This window comes from Phyllobates terribilis, unplaced genomic scaffold (assembly GCF_046119375.1).
Source record: "Phyllobates terribilis strain yellow unplaced genomic scaffold, ASM4611937v1 Scaffold_3__8_contigs__length_932513732, whole genome shotgun sequence".
NCBI classification, from domain to species: domain Eukaryota; kingdom Metazoa; phylum Chordata; class Amphibia; order Anura; family Dendrobatidae; genus Phyllobates; species Phyllobates terribilis.
Window position 1 is genome coordinate 246,761,239 of NW_027362763.1, and position 13,293 is coordinate 246,774,531.

The 13,293-nt window shown below is 43.3% G+C and overlaps 1 protein-coding gene across 1 annotated transcript in view; it reads right to left on the reverse strand.

The window, feature by feature from the left end:
• Window positions 1-13,293, reverse strand: part of ANKUB1 (ankyrin repeat and ubiquitin domain containing 1) — a 78,386-nt gene that overhangs the window by 13,474 nt on the left and 51,619 nt on the right. The window lies entirely within an intron of this gene.

Below are 13,293 nucleotides of genomic sequence, written 5' to 3' on the forward strand. Positions count from 1 at the left end.
TATACAGTACAGACCAAAAGTTTGGACACACCTTCTCATTTAAAGATTTTTCTGTATTTTCATGACTATGAAAATTGTACATTCACACTGAAGGCATCAAAACTCTGAATTAGCACATGTGGAATTATATACTTAACAAAAAAGCGTGAAACAACTGAAAATATGTCTTATATTCTAGGTTCTTCAAAGTAACCACCTTTTGCTTTGATGACTGCTTTGCACACTCTTGGCATTCTCTTGATGAGCTTCAAGAGGTAGTCACCGGCAATGGTTTTCACTTCACAGGTGTGCCCTGTCAGGTTTAATAAGTGGGATTTCTTGCCTTATAAATGGGGTTGGGGCCATCAGTTGTGTTGTGCAGAAGTCAGGTGGATACACAGCTGATAGTCCTACTGAATAGACTGTTAGAATTTGTATTATGGCAAGAAAAAAGCAGCTAAGTAAAGAAAAACGAGTGGCCATCATTACTTTAAGAAATAAAGGTCAGTCAGTCCGAAAAATTGGGCAAACTTTGAAAGCGTCCCCAAGTGCAGTTGCAAAAACCATCAAGCGCTACAAAGAAACTGGCTCACATTAGGACCGCCTCAGGAAAGGAAGACCAAGACTCACCTCTGCTTCTGAGGATAAGTTTATCCGAGTCACCAGCCTCAGAAATCGCAGGTTAACAGCAGCTCAGATTAGAGACCAGGTCAATGCCACACAGAGTTCTAGCATCAGACACCTCTCTACAACAACTGTTAAGAGGAGACTGTGTGCAGCAGGCCTTCATGGTAAAATAGCTGCTAGGAAACCACTGCTAAGGACAGGCAACAAGCCGAAGAGACTTGTTTGGGCTAAAGAACACAAGGAATGGACATAAGACCAGTGGAAATCTGTGCTTTGGTCTGATGAGTCCAAATTTGAGATCTTTGGTTCCAACCACCGTGTCTTTGTGCGATGCAGAAAAGGTGAGCGGATGGACTCTACATGCCTGGTTCCCTCTGTGAAGCATGGAGGAGGAGGTGTGATGGTGTAGGGGTGCTTTGCTGGTGACACTGTTGGGGATTTATTCAAAATTGAAGGCATACTGAACCAGCATGGCTACCACAGCATCTTGCAGCGGCATGCTATTCCATCCGGTTTGCGTTTAGTTGGACCATCATTTATTTTTCAACAGGACAATGATCCCAAACACACTTCCAGGCTGTGTAAGGGCTATTTGACCAAGAAGGAGAGTGATGGGGTGCTACGCCAGATGACCTGCCCTCCACAGTCACCAGACCTGAACCCAATCGAGATGGTTTGGGGTGAGCTGGACCGCAGAGTGAAGGCAAAAGGGCCAACAAGTGCTAAGCATCTCTGGGAACTCCTTCAACATTGCTGGAAGACCATTTCCGGTGCCTACCTCTTGAAGCTCATCAAGAGAATGCCAAGAGTGTGCAAAGCAGTCATCAAAGCAAAAGGTGGCTACTTTGAAGAACCTAGAATATAAGACATATTTTCAGTTGTTTCACACTTTTTTTGTTAAGTATATAATTCCACGTGTGTTAATTCATAGTTTTGATGCTTTCATTGTAAATGTACAATTTTCATAGTCATGAAAATACAAAAAAAATCTTTAAATGAGGTGTGTCCAAACTTTTGGTCTGTACTGTATATATACATACACACAGTTAGACAGTATATATGTGTGTGGGTGTACGTATAACATATTTATATACACACATATACTGTATATATATTTAGACACACATATATATATATATATATATATATATATATATATATATATATATACACAGTACAGACCAAAAGTTTGGACACACCTTCTCAGTCATGAAAATACAGAAAAATCTTTAAATGAGAAGCTGTGTCCAAACTTTTGGTCTGCACTGTATAGTAGTCACCAAGTACCACTCCAAAAGTAGTCCCTGGGTCGGCAGCAGCTGACCGGATGGTCAAAGGCATGGGTACGAGGTACAGGGGGACGAAGGCAAAGACATTGTCAAACAATGCAAGGTCATGGCAGCCAGCACAGGTTCAATATACGTAGCTGTGGTCAGGAATGGAGAAATCAGGAAAAACGGTAATTGAGCCCAGTCAATAGAAGGAGAGACAGAACAAACATGCACTAACAGGATCTAGAGACAAGCAACTAGGAACCTACATTCAGGTAAGGAGTGGTGGGAAGAGCTGCTTTATAAACTCCCTGCTGCCTAGGGATAGGCTGGGGAACCTAAACTCTGCAGGACACAAGTGGTTAAATTCCTGCAAAGTCTGGCTGTGCCTCCATATAGCCAGGTGGAAACTCACCAGCAGCGGTAGGATGCAGCAGAGCTAGAAATGCTGCAGGAGACAGCTCAGCGAGACGTCACGAGACTGGGAAGAACAGAATGGTGACCGCAGTGAGTAGGACGGCGCTTACTGTCTGTGCGAGTCACCGTCGTGACACATATAATATAATATATATATATCTATATACAAAAATATATACACACAGTTGAAACCAGACGTTTCCATACACTATATAAAAATGCATATATGCATGTTTTTCTTAATATCTGACATAAAATCAGAATGAACCTTTCCCTTTTTCCCGTCTAATTAGGATTACCATAATTTTTAATATTTGCCAAATGCCAGAATAATGAGAGAAAAGTCAAAAGTTTCCATACACTAAGATGACTATGCCTTTAAACAATAAGAAATAAACTTCGGCACTCCAGTTTGTGTAATATGCGGAAACATTTTTTTATTAATCACATGTGCCCCTTGTTTCACAAAACAGGGCATAAGCCCTTGATATAAACCAACGTTTCGACCTTTAGATCGGTCTTTTTCAAGGTCATCACTAGATATAAACAAACAATTAATTAATGAAGATATACATTTATACAAAAATAAATTTAGTTTGTAACATGATATATCATCGGGTACTATGAAGCAAGAAAAAGGTTAAATAGTAACATATGATGGTGTCTACATATGATGGTGCACCAAAACTTTGATGAGTTTATACAAGTAAAGAAGTGGTATTGAAGAAGGTAGCTGAATATATAGAGGAAATCGTATGTGGACCAAATTGGCCATATTTAAAACTTGTACACAATGAGAAGCCAAAAAATCTTCCAATACACAAAATTGACAAAATTAAACAGGATTCATATTACCAGTTTGGAAATGCTGCTTAAAGCAGAATTGGAGTTAAAGGGAACTCGTTGCTTCCTATACGATAAAGAATAAGGATTATATTTCCAAACAACATATATAGTCGGTGCAATCACATACAAACATGTGGTCCCATTAGCTCACTGCAGATCTCCTACCTGTGCCTGGGGTGGAAATGGACCGGGCTACGCATGGTGTGGGAAGACATGTGGAACTGCCTCCTTATATATCGTGCCATTCAGTATTATTGGTGGTTCCAGTGGAGGCACGCTCTATGCTGGTGGAGCGCACCATGCTATTGCCTAAAGGACCTGCAGGTCCTGCAGATCACATGTGCCGCAACTTCCGGTAACGTGACAAGTGACTTCCGGAAGCGGTCCATGGCGTCCGATGCTTAACAGCGTTGTGACAAGGATAAGTGAGGAGGTATCCTGGGTTATTGATAAGGTGTGCATAGTGTGGTCTGGAGAGTCAAAAAACAGCTACTGAGATTAGGAGAAGGAAGTGATAATCCACTAGTGATCAATAATACTGGGGTCCACTTATGATGAAAAAGTGAAAGTCCGCTAGTGATCAAGCATCCTGAGTAGAGATGAGCGGTGTTCGACTCGAATTGTTCGCCAATCTCAAATTCGAGCTGTTTTGGGCGGTGTTCGAGCCGTTCGGCGAACACTAACGATTTGAAAAAAATCCGGCTGTTCGAGGTTATGTTCGATAACTGTTCATGCACCAAAATCATAACTGGATTTTTTCTCAGTAATGCTGAAAATTAATGTTAATACGCAGTTTGAGTGTACAGCGGGACGGAGGGAGGGGCAGGGGATGGATCTCTGCATAAATAATGAAGATCTCCATTTTTTTTTCTCTTTCCCGCATTTACAGTGGGGAGGTGCAATCTGTCAGCCTATCAGCAGCGCACACACGGAGCGAACTGCTTTTTTTCACACAAGCAAGGGCATGTGTCATTGGCAGTGTATGTCACATGACCTTGCGCTATAAGACCCAGCCATTTTCCACGTAGCCACCATTTTCTCACTGCTGCAGCTGCGTGTTAGACGGCACCGCTGTTGCTGCGTGCGCTATACTTTGAGTGTTCATTTGAAGCCAATTTTCGCACAAATCTACAGATAGCTTGGGAGTAGGGAATAGTTGTGATTGCAGTCCTTTTGAGGACTAGGTTACATCATTTCCTCCGACTTTTATCAGGCAGGTCTGTGCTCTTAAATAGATAGGTTGGGAGTAGGGTCTACTTGTAATTGCAGTCCTTTTGAGGACTAGGTTACAACATTTCCTAGGACTTTTTGCCAGGCAGGTCTGTGCCAATGCAGTGCAAATTTTTTTCACAGCATTTGGCTAAATCTAGCTAACCAAATCCTTTTTGGCCTCTTGCAGTGTGTGTTAGTCAGTGGAGTAGCCTATCTGTGTTGCAAGCTACACCACCTGTGTATAGAATACAATTTTTTTTACTGCACCTAGCCAAGTAAAACCTTTTGGGCATAGCATCATTCTATTAGTCCATCTATACTAATCTCCAACAGGTTGCAAATTAAAAATAATTTTTTTCTGCATCTATCTCTGAAAAAATATTTCGACTTGTAGCAGTGTGTGGGACTTGTTCTATTAGTCCATCTATACTAACCTCCACCAGGTTGCAAATTCAATATAATTTTTTTCTGCATCTAGCTCTGAAAAAATATTTCGGCTTGTAGCGGTGTGTGGGACTTGTTCTATTAGTCCATCTATACTAACTTCTACCAGGTTGCAAATTCAATATAATTTTTTTCTGCATCTAGCTCTGAAAAAATATTTTGGCTTGTAGCGGTGTGTGGGACTTGTTCTATTAGTCCATCTATACTAACCTCCACCAGGTTGCAAATTCAATATAATTTGTTTCTTCATCTAGCTCTGAAAAAATATTTCGGCTTGTAGCAGTGTGTGGGACTTGTTCTATTAGTCCATCTATACTAACCTCCACCAGGTTGCAAATTCAATATAATTTTTTTCTGCATCTAGCTCTGAAAAAATATTTCGGCTTGTAGCAGTGTGTGGGACTTGTTCTATTAGTCCATCTATACTAACCTCCACCAGGTTGCAAATTCTAAATAATTTTTATCTGCATCTAACCCAGCCAATACTTTTGGGCTAATACCACAGTTTGGCCACTCAGCTCTGCTCGGTTCCCATCCATTGTTTTTGTGCAAACAACTCCAGAGTTGTGAATTAGTTAACCACCAAAATGAGTGGAAAAAGGCCTGCTGCTGGTGGAAAGGGGAATAGGCATGTTGGGAAGGGAAAAAAAGGTTGTGTCCGTGGGGTAGGTGTTAAAGCAACAGTAACATCTGCAGAAGAAAGACCATCTTCCAGCCAAACTAAGATGTCTACTTCTTTTAGCGGACAATGTGATAAGATCCCTTTCTTACGGCCACGCCAATCGCTACAAATTCCAGATGAGGCACAAAAACAGCAGGTGCTTCAACAGATATCAAGTGCTCCTTTAAGTGGGCTCTCCTCCACCTCAACTTCAACATCACATATACTCCAGTCCTCAGAGGTGTCACCCCAATCGCACTTGCTTCCTCACAGCTCCCAAGTCTCCAGCTGCCCGTCTGAGTATGGGGTAGAACAGATGGTTGAGTCTGCAGAGCTGTTTACTCATACTATAGCCTGGAAATCAGAGGTCAGCTCCAGAGCTTCTGTGAATCCAGACGAGGAAATGATCTGCACTGATGCCCAGAATCTTTATGAGTCGGATCCAGGACCAGACGCAGAAGGTTCTGACCATAATGTCGACCCAAGTTCCCAAACTGTAACTCCTGTTGGTGGAGACAATGAGGAAGATGATGATGAGACTCAAATACCTGATTGGAGCGACAACTTTAGTTTTTTGTCAGGGCAGGAAGAGGTTGGCTCTGAGGACGACAGGGTGTGATAACACACAGGGTGATGATGACGAGGTTGGAGATCCCACTTACTGTCAACCCACAGTCAGCCAGTCGATGAGGTCAGCAGGGGAGGTGGAGGAGGATGCTAGTGACGACGAGGTCAGGTTGCGCCTTCCTGGACAGAGACGTAGTACTGGAAGCACGTCAACAACTGCATCCTCAAACAAAACTCTGCCTCTGACCACAAGTCGTGGTGGCTCTTCAGGTCTCATGGGTGCTAAGCCTTGCATAGCCTGGGCATTTTTTCAGATCGATAAAGATGACCCAACTCGTGTTATCTGTAACATTTGTCAGCAAAAGCGAAGTAGAGGCCAAAAAATCCATAGTTTGAGTACTTCATGCATGAACTGGCACATGGATATGAAGCATAAGTTGCAGTGGGAAGCTCACTGTGCTACAATGCGGCCTAGCCAACCGGGCCAACCACCGTCTGCCACATCTTGTGCATCCGCGGCCTCTTTATCCTCTGTGACTGGGGGGACAGCAGTCACACCTGTTTTGGGACACAGACCTGCCACCTCTTTACCCGCAACAGCCAGCGTGATTGGCAGGTCATCATTTTCTTTGGAGGTGGAAACACCAGCTGGTGTTCAGCGCTGTCCGACATCGATAGCACCACCTTTGGATCAAGGCAACCTAACATGTCCGTCTGCATCTTCCTCACAGACCGGCAGTTTGCCGGGGACACCCTTCTCAACCCCGTCTAAGCACAACAGCCAGCCCTCGGTCCCTCAGATGTGGACAAGTAAAAGACCATTTCCTCCTAGCCATGAGAAAGCTAAGAGGTTGAATTTCACCATCTGCAAGATCTTGGCTACAGAAATGCTGCCTTTCTGCCTGGTGGACACAGAGGATTTTCGAGACCTTATGTCCGTCGCAGTGCCCCAGTACCAGATGCCCAGTCGGCACTACTTCTCAAAGAAAGGTGTGCCTGCACCAGCATGTCGCACACAACATCACCGCTTCTTTGAGAAACTCTGTGTGTGACAGGGTGCATTTCACCACAGACACTTGGACGAGTAGGCATCGACAGGGGCGTTACATGTCGCTGACTGGGCACTGGGTAACTATGGTGACAGCAGGACAAGGGGCTGCTGTACAAGTCTTGCCGTCCTCTCGAGTTGTGCGTCAATCCTCTTTATCTCAAAGTTCCTCCACTCCTTCTGCCTCCTCAACCTCCTCTCGGTCCTCCACCTGCACCCAAAGCCTGTCTGGTCATGCCACAAGCTTTCTAACTGCGCAGAAGGGATCTTGCACACCTCCTTACTATGCTGGCAGCAGGGCTCAACGTCATCAGGCGGTTTTTACTTTGAAATGTCTGGGAAATGTGAGTCACACAGATGAGGAGTTGTGGTCAGCTCTGGAGAACCAGTTTCATGAATGGTTGTCTCCACTGGACCTGAAGCCAGGGAAGACCGTGTGCGACAATGCTGCAAACCTCGGTGCGGCCCTTCGCTGGGGCAATGTCACACACGTGCCTTGTATGGCTCACGTGTTGATCCTGGTTGTCCAGCAATTTTTAGGCCACTATCCCGGACTAGATGGCTTTCTGCAGAGGGTACAGTCGCTGTGTGCTCACTTCTGTCGTTCGCATCCCGCAGCTCAGCGACTTACATCTCTACAGAAGTCGTTGGGCCTGCCACTTCACCGGCTAAAATGCGATGTGCCTACCCGGTGGAATTCAACTCTACACATGTTGCAGCGACTGTGGCAGCACCGACAAGCCCTTGTGCAATATGTTCTGACGTATAGCCTGGGCCAACGAGATCCAGAGGTGGGGCAAATCACGCTGGAGGAGTGGTCTCAGATCAAGGACCTATGCACCCTTCTGCACAGTTTTGAAATGGCGACGAAGATGTTTAGTGCTGACGATGCCATTATCAGCATGACTATTCCTGTGATTTACATGCTGGAGCACATGTTAAACAGAATTCGGAGTCAGGTGGTGGCACAAGAGGAGGTGGAGGAAGTAGCGGAGGAGGAGTTGTATGCGGAAGGGCTAACATCTGCAAGGTCCAGACGGTCGGCAGCACCAAGGCGGCAGGCATGTGAGGGTGGGGGAGATGGTTTTACCAGGGCGCATGGTAGCAGCCAAACTAGTGAGGAAGGTGCAGGAGCCCAGGAAGAAGTGGAGGACGAACTGATGTAAGACTCATCAGATGAAGGAGACCTTGATCACATTTCTGTTGTGCGAGGTTGGGGAGAGAGGGCAGAGGAAGGAAGCATGATTGTTACTTCGCCACCAACACAACAGGGACTTGGTGCTCCTGGATGCGCAAGACACATGAGTGCCTTCTTGCTGCACTACCTGCAACATGACCCTCGAATTGTGAGAATTAGAAATAATCCTGACTACTGGGTTGCCACACTGTTAGATCTCCGGTACAAAAGTAAATTTGCAGAAATTATTCCTGCCATAGAAAGGGATGCACGCATGCAGGAGTATCAGCAGAGACGGTTGCAGAATCTTACATGTGCTTTTCCACAAAACACCAGTGGTGCACGTAGTGAATCTCACAGTTCCAACTAGCCAACCGTGGGACCGTCGAGTGTTCAGCACTCAAAACGTAACAGAAACACAGTATCTGCTGGTAACATCAATTTTGCGGAATCATTTCACCACTTTTTTAGCCCATCCTTTGCAAGGCCACAGGAGACAAGAAGTCTGACACATAGTCAACGCCTAGAGACGATGGTACAGGAGTATCTCCAAGTAAACATTGAAGCCACGACTGTGTCACTGGACCCTTGCTCTTTTTGGGCTTCCAATCTGGATGAATGGCCGGAGCTCGCCACTTACGCCTTGGAGATCTTGTTATGCCCCGCAGCCAGCGTTCTGTGTGAACGTGTGTTCAGCGCTGCTGGTGGTGTGCTGACAGATAAGCGCACGCGGCTATCCACTGAGAATGTAGACAGACTCACGTTCATAAAGATGAACAAATCATGGATCCGAAAGGACTTTTCTACCCCTGTGTCATCCTGGGGAGAGTAAAAGCTTGATGATTTGTTAAAATCACCTCACCAACCGTTTTAAGCTTTCAAATTACTAATCATGTTTATCTGTATCTTGCCTGTATAATAATTTTGGCCTTGTAGCACTGTGTAGTACTGATTCTATTAGGCCATCTATACTAAACTCCTTCAGATTTCAAATTACTAATCATGTTTATCTGTATCTTGGCTGGAAAATAATTTGGACCTTGTAGCAGTTTGCAGTACTGATTCTATTAGGCTATCTATACTAAGCTCCACCAGATTTAAAATTACACTGGTCAACGCAATTTTTCTGTCAAAAGGTTTTAAAACATATTTTAAGTCAATTTTGGCTGCTGATTACTAATACAAACTCCGTTTTTGGCTATCACATCAGGATTTCGAGATATTTTTGATGGAAATTACTCCTATCGAATGTTTTTTGATAAAAACCTCATGATTTTCGTTACTACATTTTGTATATTTTTAATCAAGGAATAACAAAAATTACAAAGTCTGTGTACAGCAAATCAAATATATTTACAAAATTAAACTACAAAATATAAAACACATATATATGGCACACAGATGAATGGCAAATGGCAGCTATTTGAACTTTCTTTTCTTGGCTGATCTGTGATGTACAGCTTCTGGGTTGTCTCTCATCAAGCTCCAGCAATAGTCAGCCATCATATGTGAGTCCCACCGGCCTTGATACCGTTCTTCCATTGTTTTAATGTCCTGATGAAAACGCTCCCGTTGTTCCTCGCTCACATCCCCAAGGTTCTCTGGAAAAAAGTCCAAATGGCTGTGTAAATAGTGAATCTTGATACTCATTCTAGATCCAAGATTTTGCAGACTCATTAGTAGCTCTTCCACAATCTCTTCATAGTTGTCTGCTTTCTTATTCCCTAGAAAATTCTGCACCACATTACAAAATGCATTCCAAGCTCTTTCTTCTGTCTCATTCATTGATGTGATAAAGTTTGGGTCTCTCATAAGTGTTCTTATTTGAGGTACATCAAGTATTCCAGCCTTTTTCTTCTCTTCACTAAGACCAGGAAAAGTTGAACATATATAGTTAAAGCATTCTCCACTGTGATTGGGAGCTTTGACGAACTGCTTCATCAATCCAAGTTTTATGTGCAAGGGAGGAAAGACAATGTTCTTCCTATCCCCTAGAGGATCATGGATGACATTCTTATCGCCAGATGCCAAACTCTGTCGCTGAGGCCATTCAGTTTTCACCCAATGCTCTGCTGTAGCTCTACTGTCCCAGTAGCACAGAAAACAAGGGTGTTTGAAAAACTGTTTTTTTACTTTCTTATCATAACAAATGGGAATTATGCATGTTCAAAGAAAACAAAGATATTCTCACATTTATTGGGAGACTAAATGAAAACTAAATTTACCTTAGTGAACCGTATAAACCGGCACTTTTCATACACTACTTATATTTTTCTTGGAATTATTGAAAATGGGCTATATACCTATAGCGCAAAAACGTGATGCGATAGAGAAATTATAAGATCAGATTTGAATTCAGCACCTTCAAATTAGTCTAAAACTGTTCTTAAAGTCCATGCCAGAATTATTTTTTTTTTTGTACACCAGTGTTATTAATAATCATGTTTATCTGTATCTTGCCTGTAAAATAATTTTGGCCTTGTAGCAGTATGCAGTACTGATTCTATTAGGCCATCGATACTAAGCTCCTCCAGATTTCAAATTATTACTAATCATGTTTATTTCTATCTTGCCTGTAAAATAATTTTGGCCTTGTAGCAGTTGGCAGTACTGATTCTATTAGGCCATCTATACTAAGCTCCTCCAGATTTCAAATTATTACTAATCATGTTTATCTGTATCTTGCCTGTAAAATAATTTTGGCCTTGTAGCAGTTTGCAGTACTGATTCTATTAGGCCATCTATACTAAGCTCCACCAGATTTCAAATTATTACTAGTCATGTTTATCTCTATCTTGCCTGTAAAATAATTTTGGCCTTGTAGCAGTTTGCAGTACTGATTCTATTAGGCCATCTATACTAAGCTCCACCAGCTTTCAAATGAATAATAATTTTTAGCTGCATCTAGCCTGGAAAATAATTTTGGGGCCCCTAGATGCACAAGACACATGAGTGCCTTCTTGCTGCACTACCTGCAACATGACCCTCAGATTGTCAGAATTCGAAATAATCCTGACTACTGGGTTGCCACACTCTTAGATCCCCCACACTCTTCGATCAACCTTTTCATTTTAATAAAGAACAAAAAAATGGTCATTTTTGAAATTATAAGCATTAGCAGGTTATTAGAAACTGAAATCAAACAGTTTTCAACTCAAAACTTTATTCTAGGTGATGTTACATTTGCACATAGGACCCCTTGTTCAAAAGGAGCTTCTGAACTCTCTCGTCCATTGAATTTGTCAGGTTTTGGATGGTTTCTGCTTCAATTGTTTTGCATGAGGAAAGAATACCCTCCCAGAACTGTTAGATGTGAACTGCCTCCCGCCATCATAGACACTCCTTTTGATGATGCTCCAGAGGTTCTCAATGGGGTTGAGGTCAGGGGAGCATGGGGGTCACACCATAAGTTTGTCCCCTTTTATGCCCATATCAGCCAGAGATGCAGATGTGTTATGTGCAGCATGAGACGGTGCATTATCATGCATGAAAATGATCTTGCTGCGGAATACACGGTTCTTCTTCTTGAACCATGGCAGGAAGTGCTGTTTGAGAAACTCCACATACATTATGGAGTTCATCTTTACCCCTTCAGGGATCCTAAAGGGGCCGACAATCTCTCTCCCCATGATTCCAGCCCAAAACATTACTCCACCTCCTCCTTGTTGGCGCCGTAGCCGTGTTTGCATGGGGTGTCCATCAACCAGCCATCCTCCACTCCATCCATCTGGACCATCAAGCGTTGCACGGCACTCACCGGTGAACAAAACAGTTTTGAAGTCAGTCTTCATGTATTGTTTGGCCCACTGGAGCCGTGTCTGCTTGTGTACAGTGGATAGAGGAGGTCGACAGGATGGCTTACGCACAGCTGCAAACCTCTGAAGGACCCTGCATCTTGTTGTTCGGGGGACGTTGGAGGCACCAGCAGCTTCAAAAACTTGTCTGCTGCTATGACAAGGCTTTTTTGCCGCTGCTCTTTTAACCTGATGTAATTGCCTGTAGGAAAGAGTCCTCAATTTTCCCTTATCAGCATGCACACGTGTGTACTGTGAATCAGCTACATACTTCTTGATTGTGCGATGATCAGGATGAAGTGTCTTGGCAATGTTGACTGTAGTCATGCCTTGACCTAAACACTCCACAATTTGTTGCTTCTCAGCAGCCGACACATCCTTTTTCTTTCCCATTTTGGCAGAAAATGTAGGCTGCTTAATAATGTGGGACAGCCTTCTTAAGTAGTCTTGCCTTTCATTGGACACACCTGCCAAACTAATTAGCACCGGTGTCTGCAATTGCTTACAGTGATATAAAGAGCCCTGACACACATCACCATCAATGAGTTTAACTGACAAACAAACAAATTCTTACCTTATCACTCCTAAACACTTTTTGCATAATAATTTGGAACACAGTGTACATGTGCTTTTCCACAAAACACCAGTGGTTCACGTAGTGAATCTTACAGTTCTAACTTGCCAACCGTGGTCTGTATGGAGTTGTTCAATAAAGGGCTCAAAATGAAGATAACATAGACGGGAGAGGTCTCTATGAATATGAATTCCTAAGTATTTGATACCCTGTGAGGGCCAGGCAAAGGGAAAGTTGGACTGGATGGAATCCTGTATGGATTTGGGGAGGGAGACATTGAGGGCCTCAGACTTCACTGCATTGATTTTAAATTTTGACCATGTAATAAAGTGATCTATTTCAGCCATAACAGCAGGGATGGATATATGTGATTGAGTGATATATACTAGGACATCATCAGCAAATGCAGAGCACTTGTACTCGGTGCCTCCCACCTCAATCCACCTAATATTGGGGTTATGGCGAATTGATGAGAGCAGGTGCTCCGTCACTAGGATGTATAAGAGAGGGGACAGAGGACATCCCTGCCTTGTCCCATTGGTGATTATGAAAGGTGATGAAAATGTTCCTTTTATCTTCAGCCTAGGTGACGTATTGCGATACAGGGCCGTGATTTTGGCTATAAAAGGGTCCCCTATACCCCTACCCAAAGATTTTTAAGAGAATAATATATGGC